This window comes from Ovis aries, chromosome 9, assembly GCF_016772045.2.
Source record: "Ovis aries strain OAR_USU_Benz2616 breed Rambouillet chromosome 9, ARS-UI_Ramb_v3.0, whole genome shotgun sequence".
In the NCBI taxonomy this organism is placed as follows: domain Eukaryota; kingdom Metazoa; phylum Chordata; class Mammalia; order Artiodactyla; family Bovidae; genus Ovis; species Ovis aries.
Genome location: NC_056062.1, coordinates 47,787,269 through 47,812,991, shown reverse-complemented (window position 1 = coordinate 47,812,991; position 25,723 = coordinate 47,787,269). Strand labels below are relative to the sequence as shown.

The window sequence follows — 25,723 nt, the reverse complement described above, 5'->3', positions numbered from 1 at the left end:
AAAGCTGAGCACCAAAGAATTGATGCTTTTGATCATTACTTGGATCGCTCTTTTCTACCCATGATGCAGGAGAGAAGTCTCAGGACAGTGCAGGGGCTAGCCACCTCTCTTAGAGCACAGGTTCAGGGATGTTACTGGGCTTTGTCAAGGGGGCAGGTGTCTGGGCCTTACTCTGCAAGCATATAAAGCAGTGAATGCCTGACAATGTGATTGCTGTTCAGTTTCTATGGGAACCAGATACTTGAGAAGTAGCTTAGTCACAGTAGCTTAGGCTGCTCGATGAGTAGGCCATTCAGTAAAGGGATACAGGATCTGGTTGATATAATGCAAAATTAGGGCATGTTACAGCAATATGTACCAAGAAAAGTTTGAGAATGTCTCACCTTCCATGTAATCCTAGCTGTGCGAAGCAGGCCTGCTGGGTGTTATAAGGAAGTGCTGTTTTATAACAAAGGTGCTGGGAACAAAAAGAAAGTACTAGGTACAGTCCAAGCTTTAGGGAAGAGAAAAGAAACAGCATATTAAAAGGAAAATGAAGTCTATGGGTGTTAATGTAAATTAGGTTGTTGTTCCTAATATGTCCTAGCATCTTTTAAAGTTGCTTTCAAACCGAATCCAAATTCCCCAATTTTACTGAAGTAAAAGAATCTTCCTTTTTTTTCATTGAATGGTCTCTTTAAAGTAGATGTAATAATATAGTTGTTGACATCAAAGCACAGACCCCAGATTTATATTTAAAGTAAGCATTGTACTGATGTCCCAAGCATGAGTCCCTTCTTGGGGGAGGACTTCTCATGATACCCAGTATCTTGATTGTTTTAATACTTTCTCTTTATTGTTGCTTTAACACCTGTGTCTTATACAGATTTGGGCTAGACTAGGTTTTCAGAGTCTTGAGCCTTGCTCCTCATTTTACACAAAAGCCTAAATGTGAACACTTAAGACAGCATGAAGCTTAGCATTTTAATTATTGTTGTTCTGCTGTTATGTCAATTTGATTCTCTGTGACTGCATGGACTGTAGCATGTCAGGCTTCCATGTCCTTCACCATCTCCCAGAATTTGCTCAAACTAATGTCTATTGAGTCAGTGATGCCATCCAACCATCTCATCCTCTGTCGTCCCCTTCTCCTCCTGCCGTCAATCTTTCCCACCATCAGGGTCTTTTCCAGTGAGTCAGCTCTTTCCAGTCATCAGGTGGCTCACCTTCAGTACCAGTCCTTCCAATGAATATTCAGGATTGATTTCCTTTAGGATTGACTGGTTTGTTCTCCTTGCTGTCCAAGGGACTCTCAAGAGTCTTCTCCAGCACCACAGCTTGAAAGCATCAATTGTAGGCCCTACTTATTAAGAATCTCCCCTGTGCCCAGGACTCATTTAACTCTAGTGCTCTGAAACTGCTATTGCCAAACCCATTTTACAGATGAGGAAACAAATTTAGAAGAGGTTAGAGATCAAATGTGAAAAACAGTACCATACATATTAGATACATAAGATACATATTAGCTGCATTTTAATGTAGCTGAACCTTGACTGTCAAAAAAAAAAAAAAAAAAAAAACAGCAACAAAAGACCCTTGAATCTGACATAGTGGCCAGTAGGTAATATATGATACTGTCTTTAAATTTTTGAAGTACCAATATGTGATAGGCCTTATGATGTAATAGAAGGAGCATCAGATTTGAATTCAAATAGAGCTGCACTCAGATTCAAGCTCTGATTTTCAGTTCACTGACCTTGGCCAAACTGTTTATCCATGCTGAGCTTGGTTTCCATATTCATAAATCTGACTGCTTGTAATTGCTTTAAGAATTCACTCACATCAATGATATCTCAGTAAAACTAGAAGGTATTTTAAAAAAAAAATTTAGCTGTGTCATGAATTTGAAGGGTCCAACACCATGTCTTACTAATAGCAATAACCTAATAATAAATACAGCATATATCACTGATTGATTTTGTATCTGCTGCCTAAGCTTTTGTTTTCTAACGTGCCAGGCTTATAGGATGGTCCCAGTTGTCACAATAAGTTTAGATCAACTAAACCTCCCTAGTGAGTGTATTACTGTGATCATTCAGCACATTGAAGGAAGAAAGACTTGACGGCAGTTTACCCCATTTCATCAGAACATTCCAGGTAGCCAGTAAAGACTGCTGCTCTTTAGAGTGCTGTGTCTGTTTCAGGGCATGACAGTAAACTCCAGACCCTAATGAGGGAAGACCACCTTCCAGGATGGCTGTAGATGCTGGATTCTCAGCATAGTATCAAAGCAGCTAGACATCTAGTGTCTTCCTCGGACTACAGAGGATTTAGTTATACTTACACAGAACGATCTCTCTTTTGGAACCTCCGGACCAGAGGTTCACAAACTTTTCTGGTAAAGGGTAATAAGATAATAAAAATGTCGTGGGCCATATGCTATCATGACTACTCAGCTCTACCCTGGTAGTGAGCCACAGACAGTATGTAAATGAATACATATCACCAAATGTTATATTAATAGTTCTCAAGTTTGAATTTCATGCCGTTTTTCCATGTCATGAAATATGTGCCTGCCTTTGGATTTTAAAAATTCAGACCAGGGATTGACAAATCGTATCTCAAAGCCAAATCTGATTCATTACCTGTTTTTGTAGCGCTTCCAAGCTAAGAATGCTGCTTGAATTTTTGAAGGCTTATTAGTTAGTTAGTGTTAGTTGCTCAGTCATGTCCGACTCTTTGCAACCTGGTTCCTCTGTCCATGGAATTCTCCAGGCAAGTATAGTGGAGTGGGTTGCCATTCCCGTCTCTGGGGGATCTTCTCGACCCAGGGGTCAAACCTGAGTCTCTTGCATTGCAGGCAGATTCTTTACTGTATGAGCCACCAGGGAACCCCTATAAAGGGTTTATATTCATTTATTTATTTTAAAATAAAAGAATCTTCTCAGAGGCTGAATATGGCCAGCAAAGTCTAAAGTATTGTCTGTCCTTTTAGAGAAAATGTTTGCCTGCCCTTGTTCTAGATCATGTTCTGAATTTTGTGTTGATAATTTTACTCCTGCCTTCAGGACACCGGGGCAAAGTCAATGACAGTCACAGTGTGGCTGACTAGACAGTAAACTCAGTGCAGGCATCATGTGTCTGCATCTGGGGCCCCAGTGAAGCACAAACCAGCACATGAATTTGTCAGGGTGGGCAAATTGGCAGTGACAAATAGGCCCCAAATCTCATGCTCATACACAAAAGAAACATCTCTGTCCTGTTGAATGGTCTTGAGTGGATTAGCTAGGTTGTATGGTCTAGGCAGCATGATTGTGCTATCTCACTGAATAGCTTCTGAGGCTTCTGGGACCTCGTCATCGGCTTTCTAGCCCACAGGGGGAAAAAGCAAGGGAAGCGTGAATGGAACACTTTAAGGACTAGCCTTAGAAGGAAGGGTACACACCTTTGCTTTCTTGGCCTAGTGCAAGGGAGACCAGGAGATGTAACCTAGTTGTGTGGCCAGGAAAACACAGAAAGTGGATTTCAGTGGATCGGTGGCAGTGACAGCCACAGTTCTCAGCTGAGAAATATTTGACAAATGAGTAAAGCCCAGAACTTTCAAACCCTTGTAGTGGCTTTGGTCATCCCGGCAGAGCAGTGCCCTAGGGCTGTGTGCCAAATGTGCCAAGTGGCCACTTAGTTCCAAAGGCTCGTTCCCTGATTTTATTCTCTACTTTGCATATCAGTGCCATGTTAGATCAAAATGATTAAATAAATTAGGGTTGTCAATATAATTTCAGAATACTGTGAAATGACCTGGAATCTAAACTCTCAAAATGAACTAGCACAGTATTTTTGGCTGTTAAGGGGATTTCCAGCAAAAAGAGCCTCCTTCATCCCTTTCCTTTGCCCTTATTCTGACAGTGGTTCTCTTTCCCTTAACTTTCAGCCTCTTCCTCCTTACTGGCAGTAACATACTGAAATGTATGGTCCTTTTTTTTTTTTTTTTTTTTTTCCCCAAATAAAGGTCTATTTCTCATGACCATACATGTAAAAGGAAATGCAGTGAACAAACATGAATCACCAGTTTTCCAGCCACCACACTGGTCTGCCATCACCAGCTTTGGACCTCCCTTGCTTTAAGGCCATTGGAATAGCCCATTGAAGATAATCCAGTCTCACTTGTTCTGTCTTAATCTTCCCACTGTAAAATGGAAGCAATCACAGGGCTTTTGGGAAAGCAGTATAAAGCACCTAGAAAAATACTCATAGGCACTTTCTAAATACAAGCTATTATTGCTTACCTTGAGGAGTTCAGAAGAGGGAGTGGGAAATAGTGAATACTTTATTGTTCCAGGTAGCAGACAGGAAGAGGTGGTAGCTGAGCATAACCGTTTAGGGAAATAAGCGACAAAGTGGCTGGATATCTATTAAGGATATATAGAGGATCGTATTTGCAGAAGATGAGTAGCAGAAAATGTTCTGAAATGGTAATAAAAATACTGCCCCTTTGTTCAGCTTTTACAACCTACATTGCCATCTCACAGTTATTAAACATCCAGTCAGTTCCTTCTTTTTTTCTAATGAAGAAGCTGTGTCTCAGAAAATTAAATGATTGCCCCAAAGAAGCTCATCTGTTAAATGACAACATCAGGAATTTCATCTATCTTCTGATGGGCTCATTGCCTGCAAAAAGGGGATGTACCCAATAAAAAATTTGGAAAAGTAATCTCACTTCCTCTGCATCTGCCCCTTCAAGGTTAAGACATTAAAACTGATGCTTAAGAATGTGTCCATGATCTTGTGGTCAACACCGCTTTTGGCTGATAAAATCCCTCATGCCTACATGTTTAGAAAAAGCTTGGAAACAGAAACTGTTAAACATTTAGGTTTTGTGCTGTAGGCACGGGGGTACCGTGAACAGTATTGAAACAGTAGAGTGACGTGATGTGAAGAAGTGAAGTGAAGTCACTCAGCTGTGTCCGAATCTTTGCAACCCCATGGACGGTAGCCTACCAGGCTCTGGGTCCATGGGATTTTCCAGGCAAGAATACTGGAGATCCCCTTCTCCAGGGGATCTTCCCAACCCAGGGATCGAACCCCGGTCTCCTGCATTGCAGACAGACGCTTTACCGTCTGAGCCATGATGGACGTGTACAACTTAGAAGATTGATCTGATAGCAGAGAAGATTATTGCAGTCCTCCTGTTAGGAAATAATCAAGGTCTGAGAGAATGGCTGTAACACTAGGAAGGAGAGAGGGATAGGAGAGGTTACAAATGAAATCTAGATAGGTCTTTTGATTGGATTTAGCTGTGTAGGCTTTTTGCCAGCACTGCGTGGGCCCTGACTTGGCTAGATCTGTCCTGGCTTTATTCTCCATCTTCCCTCTTTGTACCACATCTTGGCAGCTCTCTCATGTTTGGGATTCATTGGGTTTTTTCCACAATCACAGTTAATCTTTGGAATGGTGAAGTTCTTACTCTTATTCTCTACTTGGGTATTATTTTCATGGTGTTGCAAGAGTCTTTTAAATAAGGAGAAAATTAGAGCAGTTCAGTGTCACATATCTAATCAATAATAATAACCTGATTAGCCCCACCATAAGTTGTGGGGTTTTTTGCTTTTTGTTTTTTTACTTTTTTAAGTCATTCATCCAATAATTCAGCTATGAATTATTTCTCATGTGTGTACTTCCTTTCCTGGTAATCCAGATTATTTCTTAATTGGCATCAGAACTACACCCAGCTCCTAAAACTTGACATGATAGGGCTGTATAAAATTGCAAAAGTTAATATTCCTTTGATGGTATTGATAACTTTAGACAGATTAGAGAAAAAAATGGAATCTTTGGGTCTCATAGTCTGTACAGATTATTTACATAACACTTTTAGAAGTATTTTTTAAAGAAATAACATTTTAGCATTTTTTTTTCTTCTCTCCAGTAAGGGAGTTAATTTTCTCATCTTATCTTTAATCCTTCCCTTGTGAGCAACCAGCATGGGGCCTTGAAAATAAGCCACCCCTGGACTCAAAGTGCCTGCCTATTCCTGTTTTTCAGCTTCTTTTTCTCCAAAACAAAGGGTCCTGAATGAAGAGAATGTATTTTCAATGGCATGCAGGCCCTGTTCCGTGGCTGTAATACTAGCATTGAAAATAAGGAGTTGCTTAACGTGTCCAGAATGGCTTTTTTTTCTTTCCTTGGATTGAGACTGGCCAATATTGTTGTTGCTTTGAGTAGACTTTACAAGATTTTCACATTGACCAGCAAATCCTCATAAACCTGCTCACAACCTTCCCATCACACCTCACTAGGCCACATCAGTCCCGGTAATTATTCGCCACTGGAGGCTTAACTGCCCACACGGGGTCAGGGCAAATAGAATTTTTAGGAACCTTACCTTTTAGTCTACAAATTTAAAATATAAGTACCATATCCCAAGGTACTAGTCAGACTTTCTGAAATGAACCTTTTAGCCTAAGATAAATTCTTTAAATAGCATTGTAAAAACATGACAGATTCTACTTTTTGATCCAAAATAGAATAGCAATTGCCAGGAGTCTGTATAGATCTGATCACATAGATGTCATGGGGTACCTATTCAATAGGAGAAATGCAAAAGAAATTTATCATGTATTTAAAATGTACTTGGAAATTGGAAATAGTAATAGGTAAAAATTTGAAAGCAAAACTAATTTTTTGGCTTTCAGTGAAATAAACCCCTGGCATCATTGGTGCTTTGAAGAACCCAATTCCTAGCTTGGAATGCTTAAAATAGAACAATAACTTAGGTATTAAAATATTTCTTAAAAGTCTCAAGTTAAAGAATTTAAATTGGAAAACTGTATATTGCCTATACTTTTGCCTGATTTATTTCACTGCTGTTGTTTTGCTTTTACGTTTAGAAAAATATGGTTAAAGAAAAAGAATGAAAAGGCAAAATGTGCAAAGGTGTGGCTATAGGAACTGGAGTTATATTAACAATACAAACAGTTATTTCTTTTAATACATTGCCCAGATATCTAGTCTAGTGGTGGTAGTGTTGCAGGAAGGGGGACCCTTTCCAGGGCCTGAAACTGGACTCTTGTCCAACACTCAGAAATGAATTGTCCGAGGAGACACATGTGCTGACAAAGCAAGAGATTTGATTGGGAAAGGGCACCCGGGTGGAAAGCAGTAGGGTAAGGGAACCCAGTACAACAGCTCTGCCACATGGCTTACAGTCTCCGGTTTTATGGTGATGGGGTTAGTTTCCGAGTTGTCTTTAGCCAATCATTCTGGCTCAGAGTCCTTCCTGGTGGTGCCTTGTTCAGCCAAGATGAATTCCAGAGAGAAGGATTCTGGGAGGTGGTCAGATGTGTGGTGTCTCATTTTGACCTTTCCCAAATTCTTCAGGTTGGTGGAGGCTTATTAGTTCTGTGTTCCTTAACAGGACCTCCTGTCCTAAAACAACTCATACAACTGGTTACTATGGTGCCTGGCCAGGGTGGGCGGTGTCAATCAGTGTGCTTCCCCTAACAGTAGCTCAAGGGGTAAAGAATGTGCCTGACAATTTGGAGACACAGGTTCGATCTCTGAGTCAGGAAGATCCCTGGTGGAGGAAATGGCAACCCTCTCCAGTGTTTTTGCCTGAAAATCCCATGGACAGAGGAGCCTGGTGGGCTACAGTCCAAGGGGTCACAAAGAATCGACTAAGCACACAATAATATATATTTAGAATGAACTATATGTGGTATATATAAGCAATAAAGAGAAACTCTTATTAACATTTGGTGCCATTTTTAATTGTAATTGTTTTTGCGGTAAAACTTAGGGGATTTCAATTCAGTCACTCAGTCATGTCTGACTCTACGACCCCATGGACTGCAGCACACTAGGCCTTCCTGTCTATCACCAACTCCCAGAGCTTACTCGAACTGATGTCCATTGAGTCAGTGATGCCATCCAACCATCTCATCCTCCATCGTCCCCTTCTCCTCCTGCCTTCATTCTTTCCCAGCATCAGAATGTTTTCCAATGAGTCAGTTCTTTGCATCAGGTGGCCGAAGTATTGGACTTTCAGCTTCCACATCAGTCCTTCCAATGAATATTCAGGACTGATTTCCTTTAGGATGGGCTGGTTGGATCTCCTTGTAGTCCAAGGGACTCTCAAGAGTCTCCTCCAACACCATAGTTCAAAAGCATTGATTCTTCAGACAAGACCTTCTAGGATTAACACCCAAAAAAGATGTCCTTTTCATTATGGGGGACTGGAATGAAAAAGTAGGTAGTCAAGAAATACCTGGAGTAACAGGCCAATTTGGCCTTGGAGTACAAAATGAAGTAGGGCAAAAGCTAATAGAGTTTTGCCAAGAGATTTCTCTGGTCATAGCAAACACCCTCTTCCAACAATACAAGAGAACACTCTACACATGCACATCACCAGATGGGCAGCACCGAAACCAGATTGATTATATTCTTTGCAGCCAAAGATAGAGAAGCTCTATACAATCAGCAAAAACAAGACTGGGAGCTGACTGTGGCTCAGATCATGAACTCCTTATTGCCAAATTCAGACTTAAATTGAAGAAAGTAGGGAAAACCACTAACAATTCAGGTATGACCTAAATCAAATCCCTTATGATTATACAGTGGAAGTGAGAAATTGGAGCATTAAACCAAAACTAAAAACCTTGGAATATATCTTTCAAAATAGTTACATAAAAGGAAGGGATATTTTTATGGCTAGATGAATGGTTAGCTTTAAGTTTTCTAGAGGAAGGACAAAGTATTTTATCTTTATACTCAAAAACATTCTAAATCCTGTTCTAAAAACCCAAGAAAACATAAATAAGTGTTCCTTAAACTGCTTTGAGGCTCAAAGGACCATGAATACTCTGAGCCTAAAACAGAATTTTAAGAAAGTAAATGAAAATGAATTAAAAGCACTTCTGAATCAGTCTCAGTGTGGGAAGAGGGGTGGCAAGGAGGGTGGGTAGGTACAAGGGAGCAGTCATCTTTGCCATTAAAAATAGATTAAATTGCCATTAAAGCCATGAAATGAGAATTATGAGTGCATACGAGTGCATGCTGCTGCTGCTGCTACTGCTAACTCGCTTCAGTCGTGTCTGACTCTGTGCGACCCCATAGACGGCAGCCCACCAGGCTCCCCGGGATTCTCCAGGCAAGAACACTGGAGTGGGCTGCCATGTCATACCATCCTTCAAAGCAATTTCACAGATAGGTAAAATCAAATATGTTCAAACACTGGAATAGCAATGCAGATGTAACTATGCCAAGATGGGAGGGTCATGGTGGAGACGTCTGACAGAATGTGGTCCACTGGAGAAGGGAATGGCAAACTATTTCAGTATTTTTGCCTTGAAAACCCCATGAAGAGTATGAAAAGGCAAAATGATAGGGTACTGAAAGAGGAACTCCCCAGGTCGGTAGGTGTCCAATATGCTACTGGAGATCGGTGGAGAAATAACTCCAGAAAGAATGAAGGGATGGAGCCAAAGAAAAAACAATACCCAGTTGTGGATGTGACTGGTGGTAGAAGCAAGGTCTGATGCTATAAAGAGCAATATTGCATAGGAACCTGGACTGTCAGGTCCATGAATCAAGGCAAATTGGAAGTAGTCAAACAGGAGATGGCAAGAGTGAACGTCGACATTCTAGGAATCGGCAAACTAAAATGGACTGGAATGGGTGAATTTAACTCATATGACCATTATATCTACTACTGTGGGCAGGAATCCCTTAGAAGAAATGGAGTAGCCATCATGGTCAACAAAAGAGTCCAAAATGCAGTACTTGGATGCAGTCTCAAAAACAACAGAATGATCTTTGTTTCCAAGGCAAACCATTCAGTATCACAGTAATCCAAGTCTATGCTCCAACCAGTAACACTGAAGAAGCTGCAGTTGAACGGTTCTATAAAGACCTACAAGACCTTTTAGAACTAACACCCCCAAAAGATGTCCTTTTCATTATAAGGGACTGCAATGAAAAAGTAGGTAGTCAAGAAACACCTGGAGTAATGGGCAAATTTGGCCTTGGAGTACAAAATGAAGCAGGGCAAAGACTAATTTTGCCAAGAGAACGCACTGGTCATAGCAAACACCCTCTTCCAACAACACAAGAGAACACTCTACACATGGACATCACCAGATGGTCAACACCAAAATCAGATTGATTCTATTTTTTGCAGCCAAAAATAGAGAACCTCTGTACAGTCAGCAAAAACAAGACCGGGAACTGATTGTGGCTCAGATCATGAACTCCTTACTGCCAAATTCAGACTTAAATTGAAGAAAGTAGGGAAAAACACTAGACCATTCAGGTATGACCTAAATCAAATCCCTTATGATTATATAGTGGAAGTGAGAAATAGATTTAAGGGACTAGATCTGATAGAGTGCCTGATGAACTATGGATGGAGGTTTGTGACATTGTACAGGAGATAGGGATCAAGACCATCGGCATGGAAAAGAAATGGGAAAAAGCAAATGGCTGTCTGGGGAAGCCTTACAAATAGCTGTGAAAAGAAGAGAAGCGAAAAGCAAAGGAGAAAAGGAAAGATATAAGCATCTGAATGCAGAGTTCCAAAGAATAGCAAGAAGAGATAAGAAAGCCTTCCTCAGCGATCAATGTAAAGAAATAGAGGAAAACATGTATAATATCATATATGAAATGAATAGCCAGTCCATGTTTGATGCATGATACAGGATGCTTGGGGCTGGTACACTGGGATGACCCAGAGGGATGGTACGGGGAAGGAGATGGGAAGGGGGGTTCAGGATTGGGAATACGTGTATACCCGTGGTGGATTCATGTTGATATATGGCAAAACCAAAACAATATTGTAAAGTAATTAACCTCCAATTAAATAAATTTAAAAAAAAAAGAAATAGAGGAAAACAACAGAATGGAAAGACTAGAGATCTCTTCAAGAAAATGAGATACCAAGGGAATGTTTCATGCAAAGATGGGCTCGATAAAGGACACAAATGTTATGGTCCTAACAGAAGCAGAAGAGGGGGCCAGAATACACAGAAGAACTGTACAGAAAAGATCTTCATGACCAAGATAATCATGATGGTGTGATCACTCACGTAGAGCCAGACATCCTGGAATGTGAAGTCAAGTGGGCCTTAGGAAGCATCACTATGAACAAAGCTAGTGGAGGTGATGGAATTCCAGTTGAGCTATTTCAAATGCTGAAAGATGATGCTGTGAAAGTGTTGCACTCAATATGCCAGCAAATTTGGAAAACTCAGCAGTGGCCACAGGACAGGAAAAGGTCAGTTTTCATTCCAAGCCCCAAAAAAGGCAATGCCAAAGAATGCTCAAACTACTGCACAATTGCACTCATCTCACACCCTAGTAAAGTAATACTCAAAATTCTCCAAGCCAGGATTCAGCAATGCGTGAACCGTGAACTTCCAGATGTTCAATCTGGATTTAGAAAAGGCAGAGGAACCAGAGATCAAATTGCCAACATCCACTGGATCATGGAAAAGTAAGAGAGTTCCAGAAAAACATCTATTTCTGCTTTATTGACCATGCCAAAGCCTTTGACTGTGTGGATCACAATAAACTGTGGAAAATTCTGAAAGAGATGGGAATACCAGACCACCTGAGCTGCCTCTTGAGAAACCTGTATGCAGGCCAGGAAGCACCAGTTAGAAGTGGACATGGAACAACAGACTGGTTCCAAATAGGAAAAGGAGTACATCAAGGCTGTATATTGTCACCCTGCTTATTTAACTTCTATGCAGAGTACATCATGAGAAATGCTGGGCTGGAAGAAGCACAAGCTGGAATCAAGATTGCTGGGAGAAATATCAATAACCTCAGATATGCAGATGACACCACCCTTATGGCAGAAAGTGAAGAGGAACTGAAAAACCTCTTGATGAAAGTAAAAGAAGAAAGTAAAAAAGTTGGCTGAAAGCTCAACATTCAGAAAATGAAGATCATGGCATCCCGTCCCATCACTTCATGGGAAATAGATGGGAAACAGTGGAAACAGTGTCAGACTTTATCTTTTGGGGCTCCAAAATTACTCCAGATGGTGATTGCACCCATGAAATCAAAAGATGCTTACTCCTTTGGAAGGAAAGCTATGACCAACCTAGATAGCATATTAAAATGCAGAGACATTACTTTACCAACAAAGGTCTGTCTAGTCAAGGTATGGTTTTTCCAGTGGTCATTTATGGATGTGAGAGTTGGACTGTGAAGAAAGCTGAGCACCGGAGAATTGATGCTTTTGAACTGTGGTGCTGGAGAAGACTCTTGAGAGTCCCTTGGACTGCAAGGAGATCCAACCAGTCCATTCTAAAGGTGATCAGTCCTGGGTGTTCTTTGGAAGGACTGATGCTAAAGCTGAAACTCCAATACTTTGGCCATCTCATGCAAAGAGTTGACTCATTGGAAAAGACTGATGCTGGGAGTGATTGGGGGCAGGAGGAGAAGGGGACAACAGAGGATGAAATGGCTGGATGGCATCACCAACTCAATGGACATGAGTTTGGGTGAACTCCAGGAGTTGGTGATGGAATGGGAGGCCTGGCATGCAGTGATTCATGGGGTCACAAAGAGTCGGACACGACTGAGCAACTGAACTGAACTGAATGTCTGGTTGTGTTTCCCTGGTGGCTTAGGCGGTAAAGCATCTGCCTGCAATGTGGGAGACCCAGGTTCGATCCCTGGGCTGGGAAAATCCCCTGGAGAAGGAAATGGCAACCCACTCCAGTACTCTTGCCTAGAAAATTCCATGGATGGAGGAGCCTGGTGCACTACAATCCACGGGGTCACAAAGAGTCAGACACTACTGAGTGACTTCACAATGTCTGGTTGCTCTCTCTTTTTTTTTTAACATCAACATTCTGATTGAAGTCTCATTTAACAAGCCATTGTAGAGTGTTCTCAATTATCCTGTAAATCCTTGACTCAAAGTTGATTAAGAAGGAGAAAACTCCAGTTTGAGGGGTTTTTAAACCATAAATTCATTAACTCAGCTAAACCAAGCATATGTGGACCCACATAAGAAATAAAAAGAATGACAGTGTTTTTAATAGATGACTAGCCCATAGCTACTTTTGGGGAGGTAGTGTTGTTGTTGTTCAATTGCTAAGCTGTGTCCCACTCTTTTTGACTCCATGAAGCCTACAGCATGCCAGGCTCCCCTGTCCTTCACTATCTTCCAGAGTTTGCTCAAATTCATGTCTATTGAGTCATTGATGCTCTTTAACCATCTCATCCTCTGCTGCTCCCTTCTCCTTTTGCCCTCAACCTTTCCCAGCATCATGGTCTTTTCCAGTGATAGCTCTTCCGCTCAAGTGGCCAAAGTATTGAAGCTTCAGCTTCAGTCCTTCCAATGAATATTCAGGGTTGATCTGAGGCAGGTTTGAGGTGAACCTAAACTGCTTTCTGAATTTGGAGATTTTCTTAAATATCTTCTCTCCTTGAATATCTCTCCAGTATTAGTGCAGGTCCTGGCTAAGGCTTCCTGGTCACCTCTTGGAGACAGATGGGTATCCTTAGTGGCTCATGTAGGTGCCCCATTCCTTCATTATCTTTTCAACAGCATAGTGAATTTCAGTTTACCAGCCGCAGCTCTTGAGTCGGTGAACTAATATGAATAATCTGTAGGTGTGCTTGATGCTTGGTGGCTAACTTTAAAGGTAAATCCAATTCTACTCCTTGAAGCTTAAATCTAGCCTTAAGGCATTTTCTGTGTAAGTATCTAGCAGAGGTTTATGTACAATATATATGGTGGCCACCATGGGCTTCCCTGGTGGCTCAGATGGTAAAGAATCTGCCTGCAGTACAGGAGAGCAGGGTTCAATCTCTGTGTTCAAAAGATGCCCTGGAGAAGGGAATGGCTACCCACTCCAGTATTCTGGCCTGGAGAATTCCATGGACTGAATAGTCTGTGAGGTCACAAAGAGTCGGACAGAACTGAGGGACTTTTACTTTTATGTATAATGCATATACATGGTAATCTTGGGAGTAATCAACTATTTACATTAGGGAAAGGATGCTATGCTCACATGGGAGCTGAGGAATGGAATACCTTTCCCTGGTCATCAGTCACATGACTCCAATCAGAGGTGCTATTTTTTGAACGACTAATACTAGGCCCTACTTCTCTTTCCTGTTATAGTAGCAGATAATTTTGTATGATGTTGATATTCTTAAAGTACTCCCACAGATTTATTTTTTGACCCTAACACAAACAAGGCCTCTCTGAATTATGTATTCCTCAAATGCTAAAGTCATTTTGTGAACCCTGAAAAATTTCAGGGACTATACAGTGAGGGTACTACATTTGGAATGTACCTCAGTAATTATGGTTTATTGCCCTTTGTCACTACCAGCTATTTGTTGATAAGCTTGGGCTTATCAAGATTTTGCCATGACCTGGTCTGCCAAGTCATTTGGACTGTAAACAATGGATTTGGGCTTTGCTTAAGTTCCTGTCCAAAAATCTAACTCTTTAATGATTAAAGGGTATAAGCTAATAGGTATTAAGTGACCCACCCACAGAAATCACACTGCTTGGCTGTGCAGGTAATTGCTTTTTCCTTAAAGAACATTTTTGGATTTCTATGGAATTGGTGTAGTGCTTGGATCCTATCTGAATGACAGGGCTTTCCCCTCTATTCCTAGATCTTCAGAGTATGGGACAACACCTCTGCTGATTTCCTAGAATTGGGTCATTGCTCTTAGTGATAAGAAGCTTGGTTAGCATCTTTTGGGAGAACCAGTGGCATTGCTTCTTGGAGCGGTCACACTGCATGTTCCCAGTTTAACATCCACACAAATCAGCTCTACTGATATTGGTCTCTTAAAAACACAATCACCTCAAAAATATTGGCATGAGAAATTTAGAGGTGACTTTATTTTTACAAAAGCATGAACTTCACATCCAGTCTGAACGCAGAATGTTTATGTACCTTTCTGTAGTAGGAACATGGTGTCCCATGTTTGGACTGATCCGCAGTTATTATTGTAGTGTAGAGGTAGAAATACCACCACCACCACCCATAGTAGCAGCAGCAGCAGCTTAATACTTGCTAGGCTCTGTGTTCAGAACTTTAAATATATCATCAATTAAAAAGCTCAAGCAAATCTGTTGTATTCCTATTTTGCTGATCTGGGACCTGAAATCCAGGGGTTAAGTAACTGAACTGCCCACCACAGAGCTAGTAAATGGTAAAGTGAGAATTTCAGTCTAGATGCTATGACTGCAAAGCGCATGGTATGACCACCGTGAGAATGTACACTTCTGGTGTCCTTCTACCCTTTATGCCTGCAGGTTGGGAGCTCAATTACCTTAGAAAACTTCCATTTATTTGACATGTAGCAAAAATGTACTCCTGCCACTGCCTCATGTGTGGGCCAGTGTTAGACCTAGTTCAGTCAAGAGATGAACTGGATGGCACCCTCATAAGCTCTGATGAAAGGAGTTTCAGTCCTCGTCATCCTAAGAGAACTCCTAGATGGAAATTTAGAAACAATGACGCAGCCCTGCAGTCACAACAGTGTCTTTGTCTGGTGGTTGAGTCTTGGCAAAATCAAATTTCTGAGTTGCTGTGGATTGTGCTTACTGAAAAGTGCATTTTTAATGATGCTTGAAGCTTATCAAATGCCCTTTGTTGTTGTTTAGTCTCTTAAGTCATACACTGTTGTTGTCTAGTGGCTGAGTTGAGTCTGACTCTTTGCAATCCCATGGACTGTAGCCTGCCAGGCTTCTCTCCAGGCAAGAATTACTGGAGTGGGTTGTCATTTCCTTCTCCAGGGGATCTTCTCAACCCAGGAATCAAACCCTCATCTCTTATGTATCCTGCATTAACCCGTGGATCCTTTATCTCTGAGCCACCAGGGAAGCTCTTATCAAATGCCCTAGCTCATCTGTAAGACAAAACAAGTCAACGAGAGCCCATATCCTAGTCTTCCAATGTTCTAATATTCACATATACTTATAAACATCCTTTTCTTTCCTTTAATTCACATTATATATAATCTTTTTAAAATCAATTTCTGTTGGAGGATAGTTGCTTTATAATGTGTTCGTTTCTGCTGTGCAGAGAAGTGAATCATCTATACATATACATATAGCCTCTTTTTTGGATTTCCTTCCCATTTAGGCCACCACAGAGCACTGAGTAGAGTTCTCTGAGGTATATACGTTAGTTCTTATTAGCTATCTATTTTATGCATAGTATCAATAGTGTATATATTGTCAACATGTTAATTCAAGACTGACACATGAATCTCCCTGAAAGATGAATTTCCGCATTTCTATGCACTGATTTTGTCTAGAGTTTCTTCTCTTCAAAGCGTTTTCGTCACATGAAGACCTAGTGTAAATGGCAGTGATCAGGCTGAAAAAAAATCAAGTAACAGACAATAAAAGAATGACGATGGCCAGGGTGATGCTGATGATCTGGATATAGTATGATAATAACTTTTGTCTCTGTGGGCAGTTCTGTGTTCTAGAAACAGGAGAAAAAGATCTTGAGGCTGTGGGGTTCACTGGATAGAGGATGAGAGCAAAAGAATTGCTTTAGACTTGGACCTAACTTTTCTGTATAATATTGCTTTCTCTTCAGTAGACATAACCATCTTCAACTTACACAAAGCAACCTTGAGTAGCCTCGCATTGCAACGAGTTCCTTCACCTTATTTTCATGACTTTAAGCAGACATTTGCCATCTAAAAAAAATTGAGGTATAGTTGATTTGCAATATTATGTTAGTTTCTGGTGTACAGCAAAGTGATTCATATATATATGTATATATAAATATTCATATACTTTTTCAGATTATTTTCCATTATAGGTTATTACAAGATATAGACTATAGTTCCCTGTGCTATACAGTAGGTCCTTGCTATTCATCTGTTTTATATGTACTGGTGTGTATCTCTTAATCCCAAACTCCTGATTTATCCCTCCCTCCCCGCCTCCTTTCCCCTTTGGTAACCATACGTTTCCTATGTCTGTGAGTATTTCTGTTTTGTAAATAAGTTAATTTGTATCACTTTTTAGAATCTGCATATAAGTGATATCACATTTATTTTTTTCTTTCCCTGTCTTACTTCACTTAGTGTGACAGTCTCTGGGTTCATCCATGTTGCTGCAAATAGCTTTATCTCTGAATACTGTTTGTCTTATTTTGGCAAGGAACAGCTAGTAGAATTTCCTGGACATAAGAACTGTAGTAAGTTTACAGTGTTTCTTTGTTAAACCAGAAAAATGATAAAACATTTGATTATATTTTCCCTATTTGAGCTTCTTCACTGGACTGTTCAATTTTTACTAGGGAACTAAGTTGCAGAGCACGTCATAATATGTTTCACAAGATGTATTAACACATAATCACTGATGAGTTTAAAAAATAAATAATTGGATGCTGTTCTTAGGCTAGTCTTATTTAGTGTATCACATAGATAAGAAAGGCTTTGTAAGCAGCTGTTTCTAAAAATGAGCTGCTCTTTAATCAAGTACAAATTATGAATGAATGTGTTTAATAGTATTTAGATAGAATGATTTTGAGAGTCAAACAATTTTCCTCCTAAGCTAAGTACCTAAGGTGTGGTTTGTTTTTTTTTTCACTGATACTAGACACTAACTAAAGATAAAAATTAATATTTTTTTCTTAATTAGAATTTTTTGAAATACTTGCGGTTTATTGCTGTCATTCATTTACTTCTGCACCAAACTTTGGGGAAGCCCTGGGCCAGACACTATGCATGGTCTCAAGGATGGAGGAGAAAGATACAGGGGTATGACTCTGCCACAGACAAGAGCACACACAGCCGTGGTACCCAGAAGCTGACAAGCCTGTCTGAGAGAAGTCGTGGAGGAAAACCATGGACTGATGAAGGGTCAGTGGGAGAAGCCCTGTGCAAGGATGCAGGATGTGGGCATGGGGGTTGAACAGAGACCTTGATGTCTTCATCCTGATAACCTGAGAAGACCAGTCCAGTGAGAGAGGCTACTGCAGATAAAGAGATATGGGCCTGGGGAAAAAGAAAATGGTGGTGAATATAAGGAAGTTATGAATTCTAGATCCAAGCAGCAGAAGGTTGTGATTCATTTAATGTGGGGAATATGATGACTCCAGATTGCAGCCCATTGAGTTTCAAGTACTGTATGGTACATTGGAAGGACTGATGCTGTAGCTCTAATACTTCGGCCCCCTGATACAAAGAGCTGACTCATTGAAAAAGACCCTAATGCTGGGAAAAATTGAGTGGAAGAGGAGAAGACAACAACAGGGGCAACAGAGGACTAGATGGTTGGATGGTATGACTGACTCAATGGGCAGCAAACTCAGGGAGACAGTGATGGGCAGATAAGCCTGGCGTGCTGCTGTTCATGGGGTCGCAAAGAGTCGCAAATGACTTAGCGATTGAACAACAACAACAGCATGGTACATCGAGTATCAATGACCAATAGGCGCTTGATACATGGGCCTACAAATGAGGTCTAAGATTTAATAGAGGGGGATGGGGGTGGTGGGTGAAGGTGTGAGTGTGTGGGTTCTGTAGGCAGTGTAAATAGAGTGAGGAAGAGATGAAAACAGTCCTAGGAACTGACATCACTTAAGGGATAGGGAATGGATAATCTGATTGTAGGACGATGCTCAGAAAAACAGTTCATGATGTTACAAACATCAGAGAAGGAGAAATGTTAAGAGAAATTCGACAGGAGTGGCAAATACCACTGAGGAGTCAAATTCAGAGAAGAATGGAAACATTTGGCAACAAGTTTTACTTAAAATGAAATATTTCTTTGAAGTGGAAGCAAGGTTCTAAATAATTTTTCAAAAGTGATAGAGCAAAAAATGGTGTTTTAAAAACCACTCTTTCATAACTGCAGCTCTGGAATTTGTTACTGCAAAGCACAAGAAAAGTAAGATTTAGCCAAAAACATGGTGATTTTAATGTCTCAGTTTGGGTCTTAAAAAACGTGTTTTTTTTTTTTTTTCCTTTCTTCCTCTAAATATGCCAAAATAAGCCATCAAGCTGCGACTCATTTATTAACTGTTCAGTGTTAGCTTTTGTGACATTTGACTTGTATCAGGCATGTTTGGAAAATGTGAAAGTATTAAAAGATTATTATAATAGGAAGATCGAATCTAACCTTGATATGAGGACTCCAGTTGCTTGAATGTGGAGTAAATCTGTGACCATGGTTATATGTCTGTTCTTCCAGCTCCTTTCCTTTCAGGTAGAACACTTGGGGTGAGGCAACTTTGCACCCTCACAGCTCCGTTGTTGTCATTCAGTCATTCGGTCATGTTCAACCCTGTGACCGCATGAACTTCAGTGCTCCAGGCTCCCCTGTCCGTCACTGTCTTGTGGAGTTTGCTCAAACTCATGTCCATGGAGTCGCTGATGCCATCCAACCATCTCATCCTCTGTCACCCTCTTCTCCTTCTGCCCTTAGTCTTTCCCAGCATCACAAGCAAGTCATAACACAGTTGCCAATTAGTTTTCCTGTCTCTGAAATCAAAAGTACATGTTCTCTAGAATTCTGCTTTTCAAACTATAGACTTCGACACGTTGATGGGCGATGAAATGGAAAATAGCAGAACAGGCTCCACACAGTATGGAAAGTCTCATTTTGCCAAACACACATTTCAGCTGTGTGTGTGTGTATGTGTGAGACAGAGAGAGATGTTACTAGATTTTGCAGTGGATTATTTTAAAATATTTGAGGAATACTGCTTTTGACTTGATCCCCTTCCTATTCTAAAATCCCTCCATTCCAGTTCATCATCAGGTTGTTCTTTAGGTGTCGTAATGTTTCCTGATAGTATGGTGGAGTGGCAGTAGGAAAACTGTTAAGGAATGGCAGCTAATAACAGAAGAGAAAAGCGTTAAGAGGTAAATAAGGCCAACATCTGTGTTGTATTTGACCACAAGACTGAATGAGCCTTTAAAATTTATTAGTATTCTGACTCGCAGGTCATTACTGTAATTTATGAAGAAAAGTTAGAGTATGCTGTATATTCACAAACAATAGAGTAATTCTTTTGATGGTGGTATAAATAAGCAACCATATCAAGGAGAAATAATCGTTTTTCAGAAGTAATGCTACCGTGGCACATAAATTCTAGAATTGCCAATTAAATAATTGCCATGTGTCTCTTCCACCTGGCCACATAAAAAGATTCATTGACGTGGTTATGAGATAAGTCAGTGTATTTATATTGGCCTCAACGAGAAGGAGGACACACCTGAGTCAGGTGTTTGTTTCAGAAACAACTATTTGAACTTTCCCTGCTGATCCATTCTGCTCTGGGCTGTATTTGAGCATTTGTTTTTCCTAGCATGCTTATTGCTACTTGGAATTCTTGTGAGTGAGCAATTTTCCTATAAAACCAAGATTCGATAAGAGTTTTTCTTTACTCACTTGTAAACTGTTTTTAATTCTTCTACAACCTATGAAATTTCATTGATTTTAGGTGGTAGCTCAAGGGGAAGATTGATCAAGGCTAAATCATTGCATAGGAAATGTGTTTCCTTTTTTTTTTTTTTAAACTGGAGAATAATTGCTTTACAATGCTATGTTAGATTCTACTATGCAATAGAGTGAATCAGCTAACTGTATCCATATATCCCCTCCCTCTTGAGCCTCCTTTCCACCCCCATACCACCCCTCTAGATCATCACAGAGCCCTGAGCTGAGCTCCCTGCGCCATATAGCAGCTTCCCACTAGCTAGCTATTTTGCACATGATGGTATATATATGTTAATCTTGCTCTCTTAGTTCATCCCACCCTCCCCTCCCCTGTGTACACATATCTATTCTCTATATCTGTGTCCCTATTCCTGCCTCACAAATAGGTTCATCTGATTGCACAGGAAATTTGAAGGAATTGTTTTTATTTGTCTCTCCGCCCACAGCTCTTGGACACTCTGCTGGCCTATGTATTTTTCTTTTCTGTATGCCTTCTTACAAAAACCGTGGGGTATTTGCTCAGTCCTTTTGCCAATCTCACCCCAGATTTTTGGCAATGATGTGTTTTCTGCCTCCTTTCCACTGCCAGTCAGCTGGCAGAGAAGGCCTTGGGGGGAGGGGATTTGAGGCTAGCAGTACCATCCTGCTGTATTTCCTCAGACCTCGTCTTGTCCTTCTCTGGGACTCTTGCAAAGGTAGAGCATCCAGGTGCTCATGCAGGTGGGGTCGACGGGAGCTAGTGGGATGGGTCCTGCAGGGATGGGGTTAACTCTGCCTTCCTGGCCACAGTTGATTGGCCCATGGCTGTACCCAGTGCGTCTCAGGCCCCTCCTTTCTCCCATGTGTATAAACACATATGCATCCTAAGTTGTTTCAGTCGTGTCCAACTTTTTACGACCCTATGGGCTGTAACCCTCCAGACTGCTCTGTCCATGGGATTCTCCAGGCAAGAATACTGGAGTGGGTTGCTATGCCCTCCTGCAGCGGATCTTCCCAACCCAGGGATCGACCTGCATCTCCTGTAGCTCCTGAATTGCAGGGGGATTCTTTTACCTCTGAGCTGCTTGGGAAGCCCCTATGATTATGACAAATTAAAAGATGGAGGGTTTTTTTTTTTTAATTCTATGGGATAAAATATTCTATCTGGTATTTGCTATCTAGCCATCTGATTTATTAGGTGAAAAAACTGAGGCTTAGTGAGCTAAAGACACCAAAGTAGAAGAACAAGGGTAGGGCTTGGCCCCTGGGTCTAGGTTCTTCTTCCACCACTTGTTGCTATGTATCAAAGCCCATGAGAAGATGGGGCTTTAGGTTGTTGATGCACTTCAGATACTTACAGGGTAGGGGGTAAAACACGGGCAAGTCTTGAGCTTTAAAATGAAGACAATGTGTTTAGAAGACAATAGAGAAAATGGGCAAGGTTTATGTTGGACCGTATTAGGAAGCAAGATTATTACTTTCTCTGGGGTTTTTGTTCTTTCCTCCAAGACTCAGAGTTGGTTGATACACATATTACACCCCAGCCAGATGGATGGGTGACATGAAGGTGTAATTTCTCTAGTCATAGTTTCTCTCACTAAATGATACCTGTACATCCAAAGGTTTGCTGTGATTATAAAGTAGTAGATCAGAAATTATTGTTCTTTGGAAAAATTTTAAATGCCATAAAGGTGAAAGTTGGTATTGCTGTTAGAATGCCAATAAAAACTTGAAAAACTCACTATTATATCCTTAAATACTTTCTCGACAGAATTTTTTGTTTGCTTTTCACTAACTATGCAGGCTTTCCTGATAGCTCAAATGGTAAAGAGTCTACCTGTAGTGCAGAAGACCCATGTTTGATCCCTGGGTCAGGAAGATCCCCAGGAGAAGGAAGTGGTAACCCACTCTAGTATTCTTGCCTAGAAAATCACATGGACAGAGGAGCCTGGCAGGCTGTACCCCATGGGGATGCAAAGAGTGGACATGACTAAGTGACTTACACACACACAGTCAGGATGTTCACCGTGAACATTGTTGCTTTGTGGGTGAGATGCATTTTGAACATAGTAACACCATTAAATACCTCCACACTCCCCATCTCAATGCCGGCAGATGTCATCAGGATATAGATTGTGTGGCACAAACCATCAATCACTAGTGTCAAAGGCTTGAAGTGTTGGGTAGAAGCCACTGTTGAGAATGCTGGTGCTCCCCTCTGTGTGTGGTACTGGCTGTTTGATGACTAAATAGTGTCACAGGAATGTCAAGATCAGCCTTCTGAGTTGGCATGGTGCCAGCTGGTCAGAGTGGCCACCGCTTCCCATTTTGAGTGCACTCAAAATTGGGAGGCAGGCTGAATAAATAAAAAATAATGGTAGTTATCATCTGGAGTAAAATTGCTATTTACTGTCCTTCTGAAATTTATCTAAATTGTATCTGTTTTCTGGTAGTTGTGACAGTGGTTTTAGACACTTTATGGATTATGTTGATTATGGGTGCTCAGTCATGTCAGACTGTCTGTACCCCCATGGCTTAGATCCAACCAGTCCATTCTGAAGGAGATCAGCCCTGGGATTTCTTTGGAAGGAATGATGCTCAAGCTGAAACTCCAGTACTTTGGCCACTTCATGCGAAGAGTTGACTCATTGGAAAAGACTCTGATGCTGGGAGGGACTGGGGGCAGGAGGAGAAGGGGACGACAGAGGATGAGATGGCTGGATGGCATCACTGACTCGATGGACGTGAGTCTGAGTGAACTGCAGGAGTTGATGATGGACAGGGAGGCCTGGCATGCTGCAATTCATGAGACTGCAAAGAGTCAGACATGACTGAGCAACTGAACTGAACTGGGCTATAGCCCACCAGCTTCCTCTGTCCATAGAATTCTCCAGGCAAGAATACTGGAGTGGGTTGCCATTTCCTATTGCAGGGAATCTTCCTGACTCGGGGATCAAACCTGTGTCCCTTGCATCTCCTGCATTGGCAGGTGGATTATTTACCAACTGCACCACCTGGGAAGCTCAGGATTATGGGTTATCAGTTCAGTTCAGTCCCTTAGTTGTGTCTGACTCTGTGACCTCATGGACTGCAGCACAGCAGGCTTCCCTGTCCATCACCAATTCCTGGAACTTGCCCAAACTCATGTCCATTGAGTCAGTGATGCCTCCATCACCAGTTCCCAGAACTTGCTCAAACTCATGTCCATTGAGTTGGTGATGCCATCCAACCATCTTATCCTCTGTCGTCCCCTTCTCCTCCTGCCTTCAATCTTTCACAGCATCTGGGTTTTTCTCAGGGAGACATTTCTTCTCATCAGGAGGCCAAAGTATTGCAGTTTCAGCTTCAGCATTGGTCCTTCCAATGAATATTCAGGACTGATTTCCTTTAGGATGGGCTGGTTGGATCTCCTTGTAGTCTGAGGGACTCTCAAGAATCTTCTCCAACACCACAGTTCAAAAGCATCAATTCTTAAGCACTCAGCTTTCTTTATAGTCCAACTCTCACATCCATACACGACTACTGGAAAAACCAAAGCTTTGACTAGATGGACCTTTGTTGGCAAAGTAATGTCTGCTTTTTAATATGCTATCTAGGTTGGCCATAGCTTTTCTTCCAAGGAGCAAGCGTCTTTTAATTTCAGTCACCATCTGCAGTAATTTTGGAGCCCTCCAAAATAAAGTCAGCCACTGTTTCCACTGTTCCCCACCTATTTGTCATGAAGTGATGGGACCAGATGCCATGATCTTAATCTGATGCCATGATCTTTTCTGAATGCTGAGCTTTAAGCCAACTTTTTCACTCTCCTCTTTCACTTTCATCAAGAGTCTCTTTAGTTCTTCACCTTCTGTCATAAGGTGTCATCTGCGTATCTGAGGTTATTGATACTTCTCCCAGTAATCTTGATTCCAGCTTGTGCTTCATCCAGCCTACCATTTCTCATGATGTACTCTGCATATAAGTTAAATAAGCAAGGTCACAATATATAGCCTTGACGTACTCATTTCCCCTTTTGGAACCAGTCTGTTGTTCCATGTCCAGTTCTAACTGTTGCTTCCTGACCTGCATACAGATTTCTCAGGAGGCAGGTCAGATGGTCTGGTATTCCCATCTCTTGAAGAACTTCCCATAGTTTATTATGATCCACACAGTCAAAGGCTTAGGCACAGTCAATAAAGCAGAAGTAGATGTTTTCCTGGAACACTCTTGCTTTCTTGATGATCCAACCGATGTTAGCAATTTGATCTCTGGTTCCTCTGCCTTTTCTAAATTTAGCTTGTACATCTAGAAGTTCATGGTTCACATACTGTTGAAGCCTGGCTTGGAAAATTTTGAGCATTACTTTGGTTGTGTGTGAGATGAGTGCAATTGTGTGGTAGTTTGAACATTCTTTGACACTGCCTTTCTTTGGAATTGGAATGAACACTGCCCTTTTCCAGTCCTGTGGCCACTGCTGAGTTTTCCAAATTTGCTGGCATATTGAATGCAGCACTTTCACAGCATCATCTTTTAGGATCTGAAATAACTCAACCGGAATTCCATCACCTCCACTAGCTGTGTTTGTAGTGATACTTCCTAAGGCCCACTTGACTTCACATTCCAGGATGTCTGGCTCTACGTGAGTGATCACACCATCATGGTTATCTGGGTCATGAAGATCTTTTTTGTATAGTTCTTTTGTGTATTCTTGCCACCTCTTCTTAATATCTTCTGCTTCTGTTAGGTCCATACCATTTCTGTCCTTTATTGAGTCCATCTTTGCATGAAATGTTCCCTTGGTATCTCTAATTTTCTTGAAGAGATCTCTAGTTTTTACTATTCTATTTTTTCCCTGTATTTCTTTGCATTGATCGCTGAGGAAGGCTTTCTTATCTCTCCTTGCTATTCTTTGAAACTCTACAGTCATATAGGTGTATCTTTCCCTTTCTCCTTTGCCTTTCCTTTCTCTTCTTTTCTCAGCTATTTGTAAGGCCTCCACAGACAACCATTTTGGCTTTTTACATTTCTTTTTCTTGGGGATGGTCTTGATCACTGCCTCCTGTACAATGTCATGAACCTCCATCCATAGTTCTCCAGGCACTCTGTCTTCCGATCTAATCCCTTGAGTCTATTTGTCACTTCTACTGTATAATTGTAAGGGATTTGATTTAGGTCATACCTACATGGTCTAGTGGTTTTCCCTACATTCTTCAATTTAAGTCTGAATTTGGCAATAAGGAGTTCATGATCTGAGCCACAATCAGCTCCTGGTCGTGTTTTTGCTGACTGTATAGAGCCTCTCCATCTTTGGCTGCAAAGAATATAATCAATCTGATT

The 25,723-nt window shown here is 41.1% G+C and overlaps 1 protein-coding gene across 15 annotated transcripts in view; it reads left to right on the top strand.

Annotated features, from left to right (window-relative positions):
- EYA1 (EYA transcriptional coactivator and phosphatase 1) overlaps positions 1-25,723 on the top strand; it is a 367,945-nt gene that overhangs the window by 294,669 nt on the left and 47,553 nt on the right. The window lies entirely within an intron of this gene.